Source organism: Hipposideros armiger, unplaced genomic scaffold, assembly GCF_001890085.2.
Source record: "Hipposideros armiger isolate ML-2016 unplaced genomic scaffold, ASM189008v1 scaffold_258, whole genome shotgun sequence".
Lineage (NCBI taxonomy): Eukaryota > Metazoa > Chordata > Mammalia > Chiroptera > Hipposideridae > Hipposideros > Hipposideros armiger.
The window spans coordinates 146,320-167,799 of record NW_017731608.1 but is presented as its reverse complement, the minus strand read 5'-3'; the positions used below and the strand labels follow the sequence as shown (position 1 = coordinate 167,799).

Sequence of the window (21,480 nt, the reverse complement as noted above, 5' to 3'; positions counted from 1 at the left end):
ACCAGAAGTACACAGTTATCAAAAATGCACACACTTCACTTGGCATCTCCATCGCCTTCAGCTTTCTGTGCCTGGTCTGTTTTGGCATCTCCGTTTTCTGCAGGGTTATTCCCATCCTTGCCAGCGTCAGCTCTCCCCTTTTTCACTTTGGGTACCTTTTCTCCCTTCTTTGCAGGGGCCTTTTTAGGCTTGGGCTCTGGCTTTGGAGGAGCAGGTTCAGCAGATAACCTTGCAGATCTTCTGTGTGGTTCGTCCTTCACCTTGGCTTTATCTCCTTTAGCGGGATCCCCTTCAGCCTTTCTCTTGGGCATGATGGCGACGGCGGCGGGACACAGACGCTGGATGCGGATACGCAGCGGCGCGCGAGCTGTAGTCGGTCCGGGGGTCGTTCTTGCCTCGTCTTCTGATTTCTTTTTCCGATCTGGTGCTTTACATAGTTAAGCCTGTAACTACTGTGCACATAGTAATATGGCAAGCTTTTTTCTCTTTATAGCATATGCATTTCCCTATACCATTAAAGCTTCTTCAAATAGATTATCAGTAATAATCTATCCTAAGTATTGCCACTATTTATCTGCCCATTCAACTTTTATCAGTTATTACATTTTTACAGTTTTTAATCACTATCAATTATACAATAATGAGCCCCTTAGTGCATTACTCTTTGTCTGGGCTTTGGATAGTTATTTCTTCCTGTTTTGTCTTTTGAGGGGGTGTTTTCTACCTAACTGAGGGTGGACCTCAATCCAGAGACCTTCCCCTGCAAGGCTAGCTCTAGACAAAAAGTCTTCACCTGCCCTTTTTACCTGAGGCACCCAGTGCTTTTCTGCGGCCTGTCCTTCCTTTAGCAAGAAGCCTAGGAGACACTTCTGAGAGGGGTTCTTTGCAGCATCAGCTATCCTCCCCCCTCAGAAAAACTCCCAGCCCAACAAAACCAAAAGTCAGTGTAGCAAGGAGTTTTGGGTGAGGTGGCTTTTCTTGGTCACATTCTGTTAAATGTGGATTAGTTCATATACTCTCTAACCCATCTGCCTTGGGTCCTGACCAGGCACCAAACTCTCACGTTTAGCTGAACAGATGGGCACACTCTTCACCCCCATCCCGTGCTGCCGGGGACGGCTCCTTCCAAGTCCTCCCAAGAAGCTGCTGATGGAGCAGAGCCCCACACTTGCCTCTAATACAGCCTGCTTCCGAGTCAACAGGCGTATCCATTTTCAGCAAGAGACTTGGGGTCCACATATAAAGGGCAGGATGGATACAATGGTGTTCAGGTGATTATGGAAGGGTCCCAGCATCCTTAGTGCAGAGAAATATCCCAGTCTAGGCTCATCAGGGAACCAAACCTTTGCTGTTTGCTATTTCTGTGTGGTTTGACCAGAGCATGTCCTCTGGTCATGCTCTTGTTCTTTTGTTCCTTTTCATTCATGTATCAAGTGTACATCGAGTGATCGCTATGTGTCTAGGCTCTGGGCTGGATTACGGCTGCTTTGGGAAAAGAGCATGTATGATGTCACTTAAAGAAGCAGATAACCTGATGGGGGACTTGCAGGCACACAGAGTCCTAACATAGAACCATAAGATAACCGTTGGAGTTGAAAGGAGCAAAGGCCCTCCCCAGCCTGGGGCCAGAGATGCTTCCCGTGACAAAGCAGCACGATTCCTGTGGGGCGTTGGAGGAGGAGCAGGGGTTTGAGTTGAAGAGATATGGGGATAGGCATTCCAGGTGCTATGGGCAAAGCTCAGAGGTGGGACACGTGTGGGGTGCCCTGGTGGCTTTCCGGAGCTTTTGTACCAGATTGTCATATGCAGCTTATCCGAGGAAGCACTCCCGTAAAACAGTAATATGCTGGTGAGTTGGCATCACAAGTCTAAGGGAGGAAGGTGAAGAAGAAAATGTGGAAAATGAATTTAAGCCTTAGTGAGGAATTCCCCAGCCCCTGGCCCCTGGCCCCTGGCCCCCCCATTGGGCTGCCTATGAAACTCTTTTTCAAGCTGTGCCCGCTTTGGCTTGAGAGGAGGTTGCTTCAACCATGGTGTGAAGTGAGGTCATGTTCGTGAGAACATTCCCTAAACTGCCAAGCACTCAAATAACGTGCCTATCCTGGTGCTAGGAGCTTTCCGGCGTCACCCCGCGTCTTCCTGACAACCCAACAAAGTCCCACCTTACACACAGGGCTTTCAAGTGTGTGACAGATTCATGGGTGAACCCAGGTGGCTTTCTCAAGCCCACACTTGAGTCATTCGGCTGTATTGCCTCTTCATCTAGATGTGAAAAAACCTGACTCTTAGGGAGGCGAAGTCACAGTAGGTGACTGAATGGGGCTCAGACTCAGGCCTTTTGTCTCTGAAGTCTATGTTCTTCATACCCAGGGCAGGTGGAGTGGGGGTGGGGTTGGTAGTGAGGGGATGAGAACAGGGGGCCAAGAAGAAAGGGGACAGAGAGCGGTGAGGACACCAGAGCTTTTTTTTTCCCCCCCTGGTAATGCTGCCAAGGGTTAAGGCCCTATGGTATCCATTCTTGCTATCTGTGCAAGTCAACATTTGGTCTCATCAAATGAAGGCCATTTGATTCTAGGCCTCAGAGGCGTGCCTCTTCATGACGCCTTGCTTCCATGGCAGTGGTGTTGCATATCTCCATCGCACTGTGAAGTAGGCAGGATGGGTGAACAACACTGTCTGAAACGGTGTGTCTTCTCTGAAGTATAATGGCAGAACAGGTGTGGTTGAGAGCATGGATTCATGGACTCCGCCTCCTGCATTCAAACCCGGGTTCTGCCACCTGCCAGTTCTGTGATCTTGGGCAAATTATTTCCCCTCCCTGCACCTGCTTCCTCATCTGTAAAATGGGGATAATAATAGCGCCTACCTATTGGGCGTGTTGCAGAGATTAAATGAGTTCATGTGTGTAAAGTGCTCAGAATGTGGCCTGCTTTGGAGTAAAGGCTATGTGAGCACTTGCGGCGATTTCCCTACTGTGGTTGAGTACTTGCAAATACCCTCGGGTTATTCCAGCCCTCCGGCCTCTCCCCAGGGTGGCATCTGCTCAAAAGCGAAGACCTCATAGCCACCACCTAGGTGACGTTTCTAGGCTTTGGAGACCCGGTCCTGTGGCTGGACCTCCTTTGCTTCGCTCTTCTTACCCCGTAGCCCTCTGTTCTGGACTAACATATCTTAGAATATTTAACACTCTTATCCTAGAGTCTTAAATCCAAAGGATTCCCTGAGACCATCTGGTCCAAATCCTTTGGTCTTCAGAGACTGAGATGGGGGACACGACTCCCCCAAAGTCACCCAGTCAGTCCTAGAGCTTGGACTAGTCTAGACCTTTGTGTTTCCAGTCCTGTGATGGTGCCCTAACAACTGCAGACAGTTGGCATCAGAGGGGTCGTGAGGCCCTAAATGTCTGAAGCCTCAGGAGGGAGGGGAGGCCGCCTGGGTAGCCGGCAGAGGTTTAATTAACTATGATATAAAGTGTGTGACTGAAAATGCTCCTCACGTTGGTTTTATAAAACAGCATGCTGGTGGGCAGGGCCAAGAGGAGAAAGAGAGTTGCTTCTTTCTTTGTCTGGGCGAGGAAGAAGCTGTTTAAATCAGTGGAAGAAGAGACAGGGCCTTGGGGAGGAAGGCTGTTTGAGGACAAGAGCAACTTTCAGCCCTGCTGGGCTGGTGGGAAGGAGGACGGAAGCAAAAAGATGTCAGGTGGTGATGGGGGAGCAGGATGATTTGGTTAGAGGGAGACGAAGAGGAGTGCCAGGGACTTACAGTGATGGTTAGCAGGTACAGGGTCATAGCTGCACCCCCTGCCCCACCACCCTCTCATTTCCACCCCAGGCTGCTTAGGGGCGTAGCCATAGTACCCTTCTTGCAAAACCTGCTCCAGAGTCTGTGGGAGCTCAGGCCAGAACCGGGGAGCCCCCTGCAGTTAGCATTCTCTGGTTCCATAAGTCTGGGACACGGGTTGGCACAATTACTAACGTCCCAGCTGCTGTCTGGATTTCTCCTTCTAATCCATCCTGTACACAACTTCCAGCTTAATCTGAAAGCACTGGTTTTATGGTGAACCTCCCCCACTCTCTCCACATAAACCCAAACTCTTTCAATTCCTTGCAAAAACAAAACAAAAATAACCTGGTTTAGCGTACCTGACGTCTAAAATTCTGTATCTCATTGGTTTGGCACCTTTCTACTCTGTAATCTATAATTGTCTTTTTATGTTTTCCAATTAAGTTGGAAGCCTATTGATTTAATTTCTTATTTGTTGCCTTAACAAACGTGTATCAACGTGTCTTAGATGCCCAGCAGTGTGCTTCAAGAAAAACGCCTCCATAGGGCCGGCTGAGTGGCTCAGTTGGTTAAGAGCTCGCTCAAGAGTTTGAGCTCTGAGCAACAGTGGTTCGAGTCAGCCCGAGCTGAGCAGCCGTGAGCTGCCAACAGGTGGCGGGATGGCTCAGCTAAAAAAAAAAGAAAAACAAAAAGAAAAACGCCTCCTTATGTCCAAGGAGTACATCTCATCTAGAGATGCTGACAGACACCAAGACAGAGAATGACAGAGTCGTGTGATTACCGAATGCCCTATTAAGGGGTGCATAGGATGGAATGGTGCAAGAGGCCGGGGTGCGGTGGAAGTTTCATAGGGGAGGAGATGTTAGCGCTGAGCCCACCTTGAAGAAAGCGTGGCGGTTAACCAGGTGGAGCAGCAGGCTGGGGGGTGGGGGTGGTTCTTGTTTAGTGGATGAAATATTCAAAGGCCTGGGGAAAAAGGTGAGAAAGAGGCCTGCAAATATTTGGAACCTGGTGTCTATGTGAGCACAGCAAGCTGTGAGACAAAAGAGGTGGGGAGGGGCGCCAGCCTTAAGGGTGTGTGTCTTCCTTCCTTAGAGCTCAGGCTCTGAAGGCACTTTCAATTGGGTGGTGGGGTGGGAATGGGGCCTCCACTGGTATAGGCTTCTTAGGGGACCACTGGAGCAATCTAGGCAAGGCATGTTGAGGGTCTGAACTGCCGAAACTGTAGGAAGGGAGGGGCCAGAAGGACCTGGATGGCAGAAGGCAGTCTTACTGAAAGGATCTTCAGCCGCTCTTTCTCTCTTGAACTTCTTGTCTTGCCTCTCTTAATCCAAGTCATAGCATCATAGAGCCAGAAGAGAACCTAGAGGTCATGTGGTCCAACTCCTCTTCCGTAACACACCATGGGGAAAACTGAGGCTCAGTCAAAGGACATGCCTCTGCCAAGGTTAAGAAGAGAAATGGCTGCTGGAGATGCATGGGGCTCCTAATTAAGCACTGGTTGGATCTGGAGATTAAATCACCTGCTGGGGACTTCTCATCCGAGGACTACCTCCTCTTCAGTTCTTGAAAAAGAGTGAGGCCCATCCTATTCGGTAGATATGTGTCCAAGTTAGGCCTGGACACAGGAAGCAGGAAGTTAGATAATGGTGAAGCCGATGACCTCACAACGCTGTGAAGGTGCAATCTTGGTTCTACTGCTAACAATGAGGCCAAAACTCAGTTTTAAAAGCTGGCTTTAATAGAAAGCCCCTATAACCCTTTCGCTCTGTCTAATATTAGGAACGGCAAAAAAAAAAAAAAGTATGAGTTTGAGCTTTTGAAACTACCATCTAGAAGTACAAACTGAGGTCTGTTAGATACTTCCTGGGGAACAATCTGACAATTAAAACATGATGGTTTCTCAACTGTGCACATCTAGAAGAGGCAAGAATTTAAGCATCCTGTCATGGTCAGATTTAGCTTTGGAAAATAGCTTCAGAAAGCTATGCAGTCAATGGCTGTTGAAGGTGCCTGAAATTGTGCTTCGGCATGAAAAAAAACAAAAAAAATCCAGGCTAGTGTGTGGCTTACAAGGATTTTAAACTCCTGTAAGGTGTGAATGAATAGACCTCTCAGAATCCCTGGAGAAGGGCTGTGACCCACCCAATGGTTTAGTTCCTTGACTACCATAATTATGTATCCATAATACATGTTATAGGAAAGGAAAAAAGGAGGTCCTGGACTATAATAGTCTTGGTCTGTGTCAGCTGTATGCAGCCTCTGACATGTTATATGAATTGTAGAAGCCTTGGACACACTGTAGACTGCTTACCTAGGCTTTTACCCTGCTTTGCTCAGAGTTCCAACCATGCTATCACATGTCAAAAAGAAGGCAAGCTTGTGCCAATATAGGGCATGCAGATTTTAGAAGCTGTAGTTGAGGTGGAGATATTGGAAAAAACAAACAAACAATGGATCGGGAATTAACTTGGATTGGGCACTCCAATTCACACTCATCAGCTGTCATATCGCTAGGCCTCCGTTTCCTCATTTGTACAATAAACATTTGTGAAATGAGGGCTCCTTCTGCTTCAAGGCCATTTTATAATGAAACAAAAGCCCTTTGGTGCGGTCTTGGGCTTGACAGTTGTTAGGGTTAGGATGAAGACTTGGAAGAAACATTAGGTAGGGACAGCTCTGCAAATGAGCCTAGTGAGGTCGAGTGCCCCTGTGTCCCTGTGTATTCAGTGACTTGTGGTGTTTGTCTTTTTGTGAAGAGGCCAAAATCTGGTTGATTTTAACTTGTCCTCCTGACACTGTGAAGGGCATTATAACCTGCAACATGCGTTCAATATTTTTTTCCCTTTCTTTTCAAATATGCTCTCTGCACCCTTGCATGCTTTTGGTGGTAACTTTATTCCTGCTTTGCGGAGCATGGTGTCTCCCAGGACTCCCCGGTGTCACTCCCTCTGCTGGGTTACAGTTGGGGAAGAGGACCCCTCCCCTCCATGGCAGCAGCAAAGGGCAGAAGAGCAACTGTGGTGGTAGATGTGCTGCCACAGTCATTTGTCCCACTAGGAGACTGGTGAAACCAGTAAGAGAGCATAGACAGTCCTGCTTGGGACTGAACTTCGGTGGCTCCCAGCCTCAACACATTCCTTCTTATCTCTGACCCAAGCCCTTCCCTCAAGGGATTCCAGGCATCACTCTCTGCAAAAACTCCTGCCAAGCACTGCCCAAGGCTCCCTTGTGCTCTGTGGCCAGTCCAGGAATGTTGATACTGACAATGGCTTCCTCTGCCTCATATCTTGGTCTCTAATTATCTTGCTGGTCAAGACATGTTTTCTTGGCTGCCTGGACTGTGCTCGTTTAGTTCAGTCCAGTCTCCTACTTCTAAAAGAAAGACAGAACAACCTCTTCCTGCCCCAACACGAACGATCATATCCAGAAATGTTCACAAGACACCTTTTTGATGCACAGTGCTTAAGGATTCCTCTCTATAGTAATACAATTTCTGCCTTGAGCGGAAGGTGCCTCATAGCACATACCGCCTTCTGTCTCTTTGCTTATGTATGTGTCAGTGTCTTCCAGCCAAAGGTTGCCAGAAGCACACCTCTAGGTGAACAAACTTGGTTTATTAGCTCATTGCAACAAAGGAGAAATGCGCCTCAGGGGAACATGGGCTGCCTCAGTAAGAGGTGTTAGAAAGGACTTACTGTTGGATCTGGGTTTAAGTGATGTTGGGAGGCGAATTTGAGGGAGAGGGGCTTCCTCTGGATTGGATGCTATCAGGAAGAGGTGTTAATTCTGATTGGTATCTTTTCTTAATAAATCTTATCTAGAAGGCAGGAGGAATGAAGTGAGGCTCAGGCCATAATTGGTAAAGAAGCAGCAGTCACTCTGGATTAGCCATAATAGGAGGATGTTTGGTCACTGTTGTGGCTTGGAGATCCAAAGTGCTAAGTGACACTGCCAAGTCAGGACCTGTCAGGGGCCACTTTTCTCTTCCTTTGTCTGCTTTCTGGCCAAACGCGAAGTCAGATGGAAAGACATTCATCTACGATATTCAGCTCTTCACTACTGCCAAAGTTTTGCTGCTTAGGAGGTTGTTCAGCTACTGTAGTCTGTAGTTGGACAAGAGTTAGTGTCTCTTGCTCCTTCGTGGCAGGGTGAGGTTCTTAATCTCCTGAGGTCACAGTAGCTTTGATGACTCTGAATGGAAGGCCTCGGTAAACATAGGTAGTGACCAGAAACAAAATGTGTTATTGGTTCTTGTCATTGATCCTAAAGACAGGGTCCTGGACTATCAAATCCGGACAATGAACATGTGTCCCAAATCCAAGTGGTTTTATTCTAGAGATCCGGGTGACCTTTTCTTTTAGCCAACTTACAGATCATTCCACTTCCGCCTGTCATGTTTATGTAGGTGCAGCAGGAAGGGTTCGCTACAGTATAGATTCCCTTGGGCTATCTAAGCCCAAGAGGAAATTAAGGGTCTGTGATCATCCATAGCAACTCTGGCTAATCCATTTCCATCTAAACTGGTTGGTTTGGCTTCCTGAGCAGAAGTTGTGTAACCTTTGATGTCATCAGGGGTCAGGGGACGTTTTGTACCATCTTTTCCAGCTGAATTATCCATATGGTGGGAACTGCTGTTTGCATAGTATGCATGATAAATGAGTCCGTTTGTCCACTCAGGCAGTTCTCCCAGGTAACCTGCGTTTGCCTCTTTTTGGAAGTTTCTGGACATCCTTTTCAGAGAAACATGATCCACTGGATGGGTGGTCATTTTAAACATCTGAAAGTCTCTAAAATTTTTCCTGAAAACAGAGGAAAAGTTAGTGTGTGGCAGGTGGGATAAGCCTGATGTCCATATAAAAAGTAACCTCAGTGGGCACAGACCATATTAGCAATGTCATTTATTCCAATAGTAGTGAGCCACTTTTTTTTTACCCCCCCACCCCCACCCCTTAGGGTGAGAAGCTTTTCTGAGTGGAGTTAAACAGTTTCTGCAAAACAAGATGGTGTGTCTGAAGAGAACAAGCTATTGTAGCAAGAATATTCCCAATACTAGTTTCTATGTCTGATGGGCTAAGTTTTGCTGATAGGGTTATAATGACCTAAACAGCAGCATATTCTTGACATGGGATCAAGGCCCAATTTTTTTTTTTTAACAATTTAAGTTTGGGATTACATTATATGAGGGACATTTAAGTATCAGGAAGACTTTTAGAAGGAAGTTTACCTTCTGAAGTATTTAGAGGAACACTTAGGAAATGTTTGTCATCCATTGTCAGCAGTAGTTATGGGCTGAAAAACCACACTAGAGAGTTTTATTTTTTTCTTAAGGGCCGGAAGACCTCAGGGAGGTCTAAAACAGGATTTCGATAAGGGAGGTCATGTTGAGAACTCTTTTAGTAGGTTCATAGAGAGTGTCAAAATATAGCCATAGATAAGATTAGTGGTAAAGGGAAAGAAAAATGGCGCTGAAGAATTAAAATTAATCTTGTTTCGTAGTCTCAGGTGGAAGTTATCCACTTGTGTAGTCAGCAGCTTTTCCGTCGTCTCAGGCAGAAGTGCTCCTTTTCCGCAGTCAGCTTTTTCTTGACGTTTTATAAGGATCCTCCGTTTGAGGTCCTCCGGTGGGATGGATGTCCAATAGTTTGGTGAAATCTGTCTTTTTAGTTGTGACACATGAGTCCAATGATCAACACTTTGGCGTTTTACTGCTGTGTTAACAGTACTTGAATAGTTTTTTCAAGGCTGCTTTTGTCTGGCTGTTTCAGAATACCAGAACACCAAACCTCTAGGCTTTTAGGTCATACAGAGGCTGTTGAAGTGGAACCTCACCTGAGTTGTGACCGAAGAGTCTCAGATGTGTGCCCTATTACGAAGTCCAAGGTCCTGGGCTAAGGCAGCGAGAGCTCTAGGTGAATCTTGCTAGAACCTCTGCTTCTGTTAACACCCTCTCTCCAACACACCTAGAGTTGAACAAAGTTGGGTTTATTGACTGATTGTGATGAAAGAGAACACACATTGTGGAGAACTGTGGGGCTTTTCAGTATGCTGTTTGTCTTTCCTATATGTCCTCCTTGACTGCACTGGAAGATTTGGGAGGACAGAGCCTATGTGAGGCATTCTTCATTGTGTCTAGTGTTGTACTTGGCACAGAGTGGGTGGCTCAGCGGAGTCCGTTTAAGTTACCATCTGGGTAAGGCCTGAAGGGATTTCAACCCTTTTAAGAGGGGCCTGTGATCTGGGAGGGCTGAGAAATTAGTTACTCCTCTTTTTGCTTTAGGCCTACGGCGGCTAAAAGAAAGACACAGGTGGTACAGAAGGTGAAGAGATGAAGTCAGCAACTCTAGAGAGAGCAAATCCAAAACTAGAACCTTCCTTCCTCTTGTTTTGCAAGAATGGAAAGTTGAACTTCTACCCCTATACTGAATTGGGACCATGGAGACTGTGTTGGGTGGGGGCTCTTCAGGGAGAAGAGAAGGCCTGGAGCAGGAAGGGAACTCAGAGACGACTTTCCTGAAGAACTGAAGTGATAACAGCAGGAATAATTATGATGATTTCTCACCTGTTGATCTTGGTTTCTTTCGCTCCTCCTCCTTCATGTTCCTTTCCCTCCTCTGGTCTTGCAAATTCAATAAATCCAGAAACATTTGTGGCACTTATATTCCAGGCACTGGACTTGGGTTATAAAGATGGGTAAGGCATGATCCCCAAAGCTTCCCCTGCAGTGATTTATAGGGTTGGGGATGATGGCAGAGAAACAGTAACCATCAAATTACAACAGCTTCCTATTTCAGACCCCTGGGCTCCAGGTGGCTTTAGGTCTGTGCAAGTACACAGAGAAAGAAGCACTATTTTGCTCCTTGAAAGGCAAGATGAGAGTCTTCCAATGGCAACTGTGGCCATAGAGAGAGAGAGGAGAGGGACTCACATACTGGAGGTATGGCCTTAGCCAGCCATTTCCAATGGTCCAGGACTGAGGGGTCTGGAGGGATAGGATAGAGGGTTGGAACAAGGAGTAGAGGGGTTAAGCCATGGTTCGGGTTGAGTCAGGAAGGACCAAGCTCAGAACTAGGGCTGGGAATGAACTAGAACTGGTGGCTGGTGGGAGAGGGCTTTGTCCAACAGCCCCCAGTGCCTGTGAGCCATCGGGAGATTTTCATATTGCCTTTCAAGGAGTAAAAAGATGCTGTGCTCTAGATAAATAATGCTTTTCATATTTAATTTATGAGTAGTTCTGCAGCCTCGTTTGGGGTGTGCTGGGTTAATTAAGAGCTGAATTAGATGGAGCTGTATCTCCCTAAGGAGACTCAAACTCTTTTTGGCAAAAAAAAAAAAAAAAAAAAGGAAAAAAGATGGTTGAAGAAATGGGTCCAACCATCTCTTCATCCTGACCGCAGCCAAGGACTGCTTGGAGGGGAGCTCAGGAAGCTTTTAGTTCAGCCTTTCCTTTCTTTACAGTTTAGAGCTCCCTCCAGTCCCCGAGGCAGGCAGTCCACTGTGTGGGAAGGGTAGGGTATTTATTGCCTATGGTTAGCCAGGTCAGCTTTTCTGGCTGGCATGGGGTTAGTGCTCTGTAGCCAAGAAACTAGCCTGGAGCTGGGCCAGCTGCCCATGGGATGCTGCTAGGAGTTGGATGTGATGCTGGAGAAGCTGATCCCAGGTCTTGGGCCAGGACTGTGGCTCTGAAATTCCAACCCCCATTCCCAGCCCTTCTGCCCCAAACTCAGTCCTTTTTGCTGGAACTGAGCAGATGAGAGCTGTGTGCGTCCTGAGCATTTCATGGACAGTTGATGAAATCCCACAGAACTCTGCCCTCTGTGGGGAGGGTTGGGGCCCTGCTGCTGGGGGAAGCTACTGTGGCAGGGGTGGGGGCCAATGTCCCTCTCTGGTGGCACTGCACCCTCACATACTTCAGGGGATCAGACCACAGAGCTCAGACAATTTGGTCCACCTTTCCAGTTTAAGGGGAAGCAACATGTCCAAACTCTGACAGTAAGTTGGTACAAAGGCAGTACAGAGGTTGGTACAGTAAGTTAGCCTATAATCTCAGGCTGCTGCCACCAACACACTCAAATGTGCGTGTGCCTCCTCATATACACATGCACACACACCCCTTTCACGGGCTCTTACACACCTCCAGTGCTGCAGCCCTCAGATATTCCGAGGCCTGTGGGGACAGAAAGTAACCCCTGGACCATCAGCAGTCCTTCCCAGTCTCCTGTTCACACTTGCCGTGCAGACAAGGGCCTCCCCATACCCTTGGAGACCCTGGCACATAACTGCGTTGCCACAGAGTCTGCATACTTTCAGAGTAATAGTCAGCAGCTCCCTATGTCCCCAGATATAGTCACCAAGTGCCAGACAATCACAGACTGTCTCCTGACCTCATTACCACACTCTTACCTTGTTCAAGTTCACCTCAGGCTGGGAAAATAGCCTCTGCCAAACATGCATGTGCACGTGCGTGTGCACAGGCGCACATGCACACGCATCTCAGCATGGGGCTCAAGTCCAAACTGCTATTTTGTTATGCAAAACGATAAAGCACTCCTTATGACTGTCCCTCAGCCTCCCAAGCAGTTATATAGTAGCCTTTGCAACAAGTGGAAAATGAAACTTCTTGTGAAGAATAGGAAAAGCAGCCCTCCCTTCTCGTAAGCACAGCTGTGCCGTCCCTCCACCTTGCAGCACTCCAAGAGGACGGCTTTCGGAGGCTCCCTCTTCCGTCAAACCTGGTTTTGTGACCTCTTGTACTGTGTGAGGACCTGTATCCCTCACAGGGCTCCTGCAGCAAAGCAGGCTGAAGCTTGGCCTCCGCCTGCACCACCCCTTTGGTTAGGTTTCCATCCTTAGGAAGATGCTGAGATCTGAACAGAGTGGGTGGGGGCTCTTGCGATGGGAAGAGAAGCTTTTCTGACTCTCTCTGCATCGACCTGGTTTCTGATCTGTGGCTTACTTTCCAGTTTCATGGCCAAGGTCCTACCCGGAGATAGATTTGGCTTCCCTAGCTGGCCCTGGAGTGCTTCTCCTTGGGCAGTTTGGTCCTTTCCTTCGATACCTTGCAGATATTCACCAGGACCTATCCTCAGGGGAGATAGGCTCCTCAAAACAGCGCTGGGGACTTCAGTTCTGACTTGAGGGCTGGGAGGGCCTCAGAGGTCATCTGTCCCCACTCCGTGGTGTGCAGGGGAAGAGGCCATAGCCACACAGCGGGTCAGGGCAGGTCGGGTTCAGACCCAGCGCTCCCGGCTCCCACCAGCCTTCTCCAGTGCGCACACCACAGTTCTTTTCCATCATCGCTTCTCTTCCACCATTTCATCTTTATCTTGCATAGGTGTATCTCGCTTTATACGACAGATAAGTTCTTTTAAATGTTTTTTTGTAAAGAGAGCTTTTACACATCAAATTGTATTGTAAAGTGTGTCCTCTTTCCCCAGGGGTTTGCTCTTTAGGCCCTAATGTTTGTAGAGCTGTAGTTTAAAACCAGCCTTACCTATTTCCTTTGATCCTCACAAGAGCCCTGGGTTGGTGGCAAGGTGGGCCGCGGAATGACCCCTGAGATAGTGTGGCAGGTCTTGACCTTCTGCCTCTTTCTGCCTCTTGGTGGGAAGTTTCTGTCCACTTGATAACCGAATTCCTTGTTAAATGAAATACTCAACTTGGAAGCTGGATTGCTTAGACCTGGTTCTGTGTTTTCCAAAGCATGTTCCATAGAACACTGGTCCTGAGAAATCTGCTGTGATTAAAGGGTTCCTGGGTCCCGCATGTTTGGGGAGTGCTGGGTTCTAGCCCTCCCTGTTGGAGGTTCACCATTGCATGTCAGCGCATTAACGGCTCTGGGAAGTCCTGCTGTACAACCTGCTTAGCTCTGCTTCCCTGAAACTTATTTGACCATAGAATCCTTTCTCTCCAGTAACACCTGGTCTGTGGAACACCTGACGGGAAGCGTCGGTCTGGTTTGTTTTCTGTGCTAATCTGGATTTTTCACCTCTTATGTTTAAACGAGGCCCACTGCCACGGTCTGTTCACCGAGCTTCAATTTCTTTTTCCCTTGTACATCCCAGCGTGCCCATACTCCTCAGGGCGTGAGAAGCTGTAGCGGTTTTCTCTGACGCCTTAAGTAGAAGGGATGAGAGGATGCAGGGCTCATGGTGGGGCTGGGCAGAGTGACTTGGGAAAGTTGGGTGGACTAGGTGGGACAGGAGGCTGGTGGAGGTGAGACCAAGCCATCCCAGAGCACAGCGGAGGGGAAGCCAGGGTCAAGCTTGCTGGCCCCGAGCGTCGGCTGGGGCCCCGGTCTCATGCACTGCTCCCCTCCTGCCCCCCAACCATGGCCTCTCTGCTACCGCCCTCTCTTCTGAGCATGCTCCATCATTGTCCAGCACCCTCTCTGGAGCCGTTAGACGCATTTCTTCTTCTCTTTGTATTCATTACTTCACCCATTTCGTTCCTTCACCTCTCGCCTGGACCCTAGGCCAAGGTGCTGTGAGAAATCAGGCTTTCCCGTCACTCCCTTGCTTTTGATTATATTGGCTGTCTCCTCCACCTGCAATGTCCTAGCCACCATGTCCTGTTTGAGGCTTGGCTCAGTGGTCATGTCTGCAGTGCCTGATCAGGAGCAGGGCCTGCCCACGCACCTGCTGAATGACGGGGGCAGTGCTCACATTGTCTGGGACCCTCAGAAGGGTTTCCAGTACTGGCGACGCGAGCTACCCCTGGAGAGGAGGATGGGATGGGTTTCCCATCTTCTCTGACACTCCTCTTTGAGGGCAGCATGAAGGCCAAGTAATCCTCTGCTGTCACCCTTATTGACACATCGGCACTTACAGTTACCCTGGCACAAGGCTCCTTTAGGCAGATGTCTGCCCCGCGCTTCCTCGGGTGCCTGCAGTAGGCTTTTTGGATGCGAAGGCAGGAGTCCACTTCACCTGGTGACTTATGATGGTTGGCTCACTGTTTCCTCGCTGTCAGATGCCTCCACAACCTCAGCCTTACCATTTATCACAGTGTGCAAGAGGGCAGCAAAGGACGTGAAGCCAGGCAGTGTGGCCTTGGAGAAGCCACTTTTTGCCTCTTGTTTATTAATAAGCCTCAGTTTATTAACTTCGAAAATAAGGGAAACCAGTGCCTTCCTCATAAGGATCCAGCGGGGGTGAAATGTAGTGACAGATTGAAGCACTTTATAAAACTTCAATAAAGGCAGCTTGTCAATTCCCCCCACCCCACCCCCTGTACACACACACACACACACACACACACACACACACACACACACACTGAGAATGAAGGTGCCCACCTTACAGTGTCTATGCAAATGAAATGATGATGCACAGTCATCACAGGTGTTTGGTAAAGCAAACTTCTGTCACTCTCACAAAATCTTGCACTTGATGCCAGTCCCTGGAAAACCCTGGGCAAAACCATATCTGTTTACTTTGCTCATTTATTTTGTTCTTTAAGAATCTCATGCTCTACTCACTGAGCTAGGCGGGTGCCTCTTCTTCAGTTTTTTAGATTCCACATGTAAGTGAAATCATATGGTATTTGTCTTTCTCCAACTGACTTATTTCACTTAGCATAATAGTCTCTAGGTCCACCCATATCATTGCAAATGGTATGATTTCATTCTTCTTTTTAGCCGAGTAATACTCCATTGTATAAATGTACCATAGTTTCTTAATCCAGTCGTCTACCGATGGCCATTTTGGTTGTTTCCAAGTCTCAGCTATTGCAAATAGCACTGCGATAAACATAGGGGTGCATATATTTTTTCGAATTAGCGTCTTGGGTTTCTCTGGATAAATACCTAAGAGTGGAATTGCTGGGTCATAAGGTAGTTCCATTTCCAGTTTTTTGAGATACCTCCATACTGATTTCCACAGTGGCTGCACCAGTCTGCAATCCCACCAACAGTGCACCAGGGTTCCCTTTTCTCCATGGGAAGAGGGTAGGGAAGGGGGAGAAGGGGAAGGGATTAGACAGCATAAATTCGTAACTACAATATTGCTACAGGGATATAAAAGTCAGTTTGGGGAATATTATCAATAATGTGTAAAGATTTTGTAGGGTGTCAGATGGACACATGTCTTGTTAGGGAGTCCACTTCATGGACGGTGTAGAGGCTTGACCACTGAGCCGTACACCTGAAGCTGAAGCTGAATAATATTGTATGTCAACTATAATTTAATATATATAGTCACAGAATATGGAGTACAGTATAGGGAATAGAGTTAATGGATTGTAATAGATATATACGATGTCAAAGGGGCAATAGATTGGGGAGGGGGTTATCACTTTGTGAGGGGTGAAATGTCTAACTATTACATTGTTTTGTACACCTGAAACTAATAATAAAAAAAGAAAAAACCCCCCCAAACCATGTCTGCCTCTGACCTGAGTCAGCCTCAAGCGTCTGTGTATTCTTTGCCTGAAAGCTTAGCAGGATTCAAGGCCCAGCTTCTGCCGTCCCAAAGCACAGGCCTGGCTACCTCCAGCACAGTGCCTGCCCCCCTGCACAATGACCTCCTGGGATTTCAACCCCTCACTGGGCACTCCCTGTGTGTGGAATAGTGGACGATCCATTGAGAAAAACCAGTGCCCACTTCTGGCCTGGACACAAGGTCCTTCTTCATTTGTCACCCGGGACTCCCAGAGCCACAGCTGAGGCACCTCTCAGGGGAGCAGCCTGTGGACATGTGGGAGGCAGCTGGGTTTTCATTTGGGCTTCCACCCAGCCTCTTCCCCACGTCTTGCCCTCGGGGACCGGGGACCGTGTTATAGGAGCCCTGTTCTTTCCCCCTCTCTGCCTCCTCCTGCTGGGTGCTGTTTCTGCTTGAAGGAATTGGTCTGAGGTGCACACAGGGCAACTAGCCCCCCCTCTGCAGGCAAGTCAGAGGCCAGGGCAGCAAGCCCAGCCTGTGGAGGGGGGTGGCAGTGTGGACGAGTGGGTGCTGTGTGGAGAACCTCAAGGTACTCCCAGTCTGGTGGGAGAGGCATGAAAATCATTATGAGTTCCGCTTTCACAGGAGGAAGATGGGGGGAAATGGCACGGCAGGGAAGGTGACTGGGGGAGCGACATCAAAGCTGAGTAGCTGCTCTCCTTCCAGGCCAGACTGGTACCTGTAGTGACACGAGGCAGGGTGGTCCAGAGCCGGAGGTGGTGTGGAAGGGCAGTGGGCCAACGCAGACTCTGCCCTCACTGAGGGACAGCCTGTGGGCCAGTCAGAATCAGCCCAGGGTCAGAACAGGTACTCAAAGCCAGACTGCTCCAGCCAGTATTTTAAAAAGGGGGGTGGAGAGTGAATGAGGGCTTGCCTGTGATTTATTCAGACCCCTGCATTGCTTAGCATGTTAAATGGGCTTTTGTCTGGGTTTGGCCTTCTGGGGAATTGTCAGCCCATCAATAGCCCCTGAGGTCACGGTGTTGTCCCAGAGCTTGGGAACAGGGACAAACCAGACAGGAGGCAGCCATGCCCTAATCTTCAGAAGTGTGCCTGGAGAGCTCATCTCCTGCTTCCTCCAGGAAAGAGCTGGGAGTGGAGGGGCCAGAGGTTGTTGAGGGCGAGGTAAGAATTGGGATTGACGGAGAGGCTCCGGAAAGGTCTTTCCAGGTTGGACTTGGACCTGTCACTAGGCCCCCTAGTTCTCTGGTCCCACGCAGAGGGTGCTGACAATTCTCACGGAAAACCTTAACATTTTCCCCCCTGGTCAAGGTTCATTTTTTTTCCCCTCCCTGTAAGACAGATGTGTAAAAAGGTCCTCCACTTGCGGTGCTGTGGGGTGCCTTCATGTTGTCCCCCAACCCCTTCCTGCTTTGATTGGTCTTCTCATTTCTTTCCGTCTCCCTGGCACATACCTGTCTGAGCCTTGCCCTGCTTGCCCAGCCCCTGCTGCGGCTGACTCTGGCCCTTACCTGCTGTCTGCAGCTGTCCCTGGGGACCCAGGCCCCCTCCCTCCATTTTCCTTTACTCCCCACTTCTGGCTCCAAGGGCTTTGCACATCCCCAAGCAAGGCCTGAAGTCCCATTCCAGAAACCCAGGATTTTTTTGTTTGTTTGTTTTGTTTTGTTTTTTTGGAAGGTTGAGCAGGCAATGTTGTTGATAAGGGAGTCAATAATTGGGGGGAGAGGGGAGTAGGGGAAGAAGTGGCAGACGGACCCTTTTCAGGCAGTCTTCAAGCCATGGTAATACTACTAGCTGGCATTTATTGAGTGTCTACTATGTGCTTGTTACTTTGTTAAATGGTTTGTTTAATACATTTACCTCCCTACTCCTCTCAACAACCTAAGGAGGTGTGTATTATTACTGTCCCCATTTAAACTAGAGGCCCAGAGAGGTGGTGAGAAGAGCCGTCTGCTTCACCACTTCTTCGTTGGGAAAGCTTCCTCCCCAAGGGGAACAGCTTTCTAAAGCATCCCTTTGCCTTCCAGCAAGGACTGACTCAGGAAACCATGCCTGATGAGGAGGTTCAGACCAGGCTGAGGGTGAGGGTCTTGGGTCAAAGTCACTGAAGCGCGCCGTTGGTGTCTTGTTCTAGGTCCTAGTCGCAAGGCTGTTCTTGCAGCCTAACGGAAACCCTTCCTACCCCCAACACATCCCTGTATTATAGACAGTGTCAGTCGGGGCTCCCCTGTAGCTGGGCAGTGGAAAGAGGTTTGGGACAGTATTTTCTCTGTTACCAAGTTCTTGACTTAGGTCCCCATCTGCTCATTGGGTTGAAGCAGGTGCGTGTACCCCAGAAACCTTCCCCAGGGACCCTATTTCAATATTTTTCCTTTGGGTTGGGTCCCAGGACCCTAAAGTTCTTCCTCTGCCCAGGAGCTAGACCCCAGGCCTGGGGCTCTCCATCCCACTCTTGCCCTCACATCACAGCCAGTGCCCCCCTGCTCTGACAGTCCCACCGCTCCGGCCCGAGGAGCAGGGTGGGGTGCCATGGGGGCACTCAGTGCCCTGGAATGTGTCTCTTTGCTGTTTTCACAGCTTGGCCCTGGGCCCCGCAGGCTGCAAGTAGAAGGTTTTGCCCTTTATAACGATGTCTTTCTGTTAGAGGGTGAGGCGCTAGTTAATGTGAAGAGACCCTTCTAGGACAGATGCATTCTGGGCCTGCTTGGAAATTGGTTGAGCAATAATGGTTGAACCACTTTGGAGAGGGACAGAGACAACTTGCCTCCAGGGGAGATTTTTCTGGAATGCCCAGAAAACCGGATGGGCTGGTTAAAATAACTCTGGTTGTACCCCACCCGCCTCTCAGGCCCTAGGCCCAGAGGTTAGGCACTCAGGGATGCTTGATGAATAGATAATCGTAACTATGGTGTTTTGGAGATAGCATTCCTGGTACCAATTTGAGCAAAGGGCCGTTAAGGGTGAGAGGTGGGGCTGTGTTAGCGTCTGGGGAGACACGTTCACCCCACCCCACAGGAGGGACTGCCTACAGCTGTCACCTGCCAAGAAATGACTCTGAGTGGTGGGAAGTTTCTCACCTACACGGAGGAGCCGGGGCCTGGCCAGGTGCAGCCAGTGACCTGGGGAGGCGTCCTGGGTAGGGATATGTCCTGGGTGGGGTGCACTGCCTGGCCACTGGAGGGCTGGGGAGCAGCCTGTCCTGGGAGCAGGGGCTCTAGGCACCTTTCCTAGGGCTGAGCCGATGCCCCTGTCAGGTAGCCTTGCCTCAGTGTGTTCTCTTGGAAACGGAGGTGTTACTATGTGTCCCACCTTCCTGTCTCATGTGCATCTGCCCTGAGGATGACATGACCCATTGACATGACGCTCAGGGCAGACCTGTGCCAGGGGACTTGGGGTCTGCAAGGGACCCCTTCCTGACAGAATGAACCTTTCTCTCTATTTTCCAAGGTATTTGGTTCTCTCTTGGTTCCACCATGTATCACTGTGTGGCCTGCTCCCTTACGTTCTGGCTTGCCTCTGCCGTGCCCCCACCAAACTGGAATGTGGGCTCACTTAAGATGGGGCTCCTGCCTGTTTCTTGTTGCCTCTCCAGCACCCAGCATAAGGTGAGTACCCTAAGGTGGTCCTTAATGTCCCTGAGTGAAGACGGCAGAGGGCAACAGACTCTGCCTCCTACGGGGATTCCATCATGGAGAGAGGGAGAAAGGGGCGCTGTGGACCATCAGGGCTGTTAACAGGCTATAAAGCGCCCAGGGTGGGTGATCCTTATTATTAGGAAAAACGGGGCTCAAAGGTTCGGTAACTTGCCCAAAGCTACTCAGTCTTCAGGACAGACTGGTCCAGGTCAGCCTCAGCTACAGAGCTCTCAACACCCTGTGCAGAAGAGGTGTGTAAGCAGGCCTGGCCTGCCCCTTGCACAAAGCTGGGGGCGTCTGATAAAATAAGGAAAGCCAGGTAGGTGACACTAAGATGCTGTGCTGACACCTGTCTGGCCTGAACTCATGCTGTCTGTCTTTGAGGTAACTATTGGAGACTTTGTACCCCACGAGTCTGCCTGCCTCTTAGTCCTGAGACCTAGAAACCAGGTTTCCAAGCGCCTAGACATCCTGGAACCCTTCCCGACTGTCAACACTCTCCACTTTCTTGACAACCTTGTGTAGGGAGGAGCCCTGAAGGGATCTGGAGCCATGGTGGGTCCTCTGTCTTGGTCGCCCCCTTCTGTGAGGCACTTTATAGACTTTTACAAACCTCTGTTTAGATGATGATACTCGGCAGTGGTGAGTGGTGCTTTCTGAGTCGCGCCCGTGCTGCTCCAGGCTCAGTGCCCAGGCTCCCCAGCACCTCATTTCTCCTCACAATAATCCTGAAAGGGGGGACATGCCATCGTCTTCATTTTGTAGATGAGGAAACTGAGGTGCAAAGTGATGGAGCACTTGCCTGAGGGCCTATGTCCAGGAAATGGCAGAGTTGGGATTTGAACCCAGGGCTCTAAAGCAAGTTGGCACAGTTTGAGAAGCCCATGCTCAGCTGTAGTGAGCTAAAGGTTTGCGTGCCTCCAAGGATTGCTGCCATTCGTGGCCCTCCTCCAGCCAAGTAGGGCAGCTGTTCTGGCCGCACTTGTTGGCCTCCCTGAGCCTGGGACCTGTTGCGTTTGCTTGGAGGCACTGTAGGGAGGAGAGCACGAGGGACAGCAGAGTGAGGAGCAGTGGCCTAGGCAGAGACCCGGACAGCCACCCTCAGCTGGAGGGCCTGGGTGAGGCGGTAGGCAACCGTGCGGCACCCACTCCCTTCACAGTGGGTCAGCAGCTTCTCTGCAGCTCCAGCCCTGGCCCCACCCTCGTGACCCTCAGGCCACCGTGGATTCTGGATGGTCCCCAGTGGAGCCCAGCTGGGCAGCTGCAGCCAGATGCAGTCTGGCTGGGTTTGAGAAAGGGAGATAGGCTAGATAGAGGTGGGTGGGGAGAGTGGAGAGAGGCTGTTTGATTTTGGAATTAAATGCGCTGAAACAACAGACGGAGTGGCTCAGGAATTGACAGTTCAGTCACCCATTTATTGGTTTAATTCCACTTATTTTTTGAATAAGTAATAGACTCCCATGGTTAAGAAAAGGGCATATATATTATGGAACGTCTTCTCCAGCCTGTGTGTCCAGCAGTGGGGCTCCCTTTCCCGGAGGCAGCCATGGTTTGTGTGTGTCTGTCTGGAGATGTTGAAACACACACAAGTGGGTATGTGTAGACAGTGTTTTAAAATATGTATTTGCAGGGCCGGCCGAGTGGCGCGATGGTTAAGAACT

General features: G+C 49.4%; 1 pseudogene; it reads right to left on the bottom strand.

Moving 5' to 3' along the window:
- Positions 1–35: 35 nt before the first annotated feature.
- Positions 36–311, bottom strand: LOC109390199 (non-histone chromosomal protein HMG-17 pseudogene; annotated as a pseudogene).
- Positions 312–21,480: the final 21,169 nt, after the last annotated feature.